Raw genomic sequence first — 1789 nt, forward strand, 5'->3', positions numbered from 1 at the left:
CTAAACTGCTAGTAGGTAAGCTCCTTATCCGCCAGTCAGAGTTTCAACGTGTTTCGAACTTTCGAATCAGGTGGCGGCACCTCCTGGTCTTTCACAACCAAAGAAAGGAGAAAAATAAAATTCTAAAATACTTTTACGAGATAAATAAATAAATTGTAAAATGTTAACTTAAATAATATTTTTGAAACTATTTTTTTTTCTATTAACTTTTAGTAACGAATATTTATAAATGAAAACTGCATTCATAAAATAATGTTAATTGAAAATTAATCAAAAAGTATACATTGTGATTCAGAGCAGATTTAGAATATAACATTCATGCAGTGTGACATCATCTTCATCATCATCGCCACTATTAACATTTTAAACAAATGATATATCATAATTCTTGATATTTTATTGTTGTATGTAATTAAATCAATTGTCTGTCAACAAAAGCACATTTTAAATATTTTGTTTTCAAAAATAGTGTATTTTTTTTTATTATTTTATACTAACTTATTTACAGTAAAAAGAAAGTCCGTAAAGGTCCGTAAATTTGCTTCATGTCCGTAAAAGTCAGTTTTTTTTTAAAAAAAAAAGGTCCGTAAAGTCCGTAATTTGATTATTTTCAAAAAATTTAATAAAATTTTTTGCAAAATTTCAATTATTTTCAAAAATAACAAAATTTTTAGCAGGAATTCAATTATTTTCAAAAATTATCATAAATATTCTTCGCAAAAATTCTATTATTTTCAAAACTTTTAATAAAGTTCTTGAAAAGAAAGAATTCAATTATTTTCATAAAGAACAAAATTGTTAGTAAGAATTAAATTATTTAAACAATTTTTTACAAAATTCTTCACAGAAATTCAATTATTTTAAAAAATAACAAAATTTTTAGCAGGAATTCAATTATTTTCAAAAATTTCAAATAAAGTTCTTAGAAAGAATTTATTTATCTTTCTAATAAAAATTGATTTAAAAATGAATTTCAGTTATAATTTGAGATAATAATTGAATAATATTAAAAACATTTATAGCATGAAATTTTAGCAATAATTGAATTTTGAAAAGTTTGCAAATTAAAATTTTAAGAAAATTTTAATTTTTCATACTTTAATCAACAATTTTGTAGAATTAATTTTTTTTTGAAAAAATTAAATTGAATTTTTTTTAAATTCAGTTATTTTTAACTAATTGTCAGTAGAAATATTTCTATTTGAATTAGTGACTGACTTTTTACTTCTTAATCAGTTATTTTTAACTGATTCATATTTAGAGAATAAGATTGATAGATCTTAAATTACACAGTAAAAAGTAAATCTTAATTTAAGAGCTGCCTTAAATTCAACACTGTCTGCTATAATGTTAAAGGATACGAAAAACGTGCGTAAATTCAACATTGACGGTCTTAAAAATGTTGCATCTTAATTTAAGGCAGCTTTCGTGCCTTAAAATAAGATTTTCTTTTTACTATGTAAGATTTTTTATAGTGCTATTAAATTTGATTGGTTTTTGTTTCATAATCTTCTTATTCGAATGATAAAAGAATGATAAATGATAAAAAAACTAAATTTATACTTATTTTTATTTATTTATTTATAAATCTGATTATTTTTGCGAGATTTTTGAAAAATATCTCATTTTTATTTAAGTGGATTTTCACTGAAAAAATTCCAAAGCCTCCAAACGCTACTAAACATCACTCTTAGGATAAGATAATCTTATTTATGAATATGCGAGTAATAAAAATTAGAAACAATATTTCACAAAAATTTGACAGAATTGATGTTGTCTTACATATAAA

The sequence above is a fragment of the Leptopilina heterotoma genome, unplaced genomic scaffold (assembly GCF_015476425.1).
Source record: "Leptopilina heterotoma isolate Lh14 unplaced genomic scaffold, ASM1547642v1 Lhet_182, whole genome shotgun sequence".
NCBI lineage: Eukaryota > Metazoa > Arthropoda > Insecta > Hymenoptera > Figitidae > Leptopilina > Leptopilina heterotoma.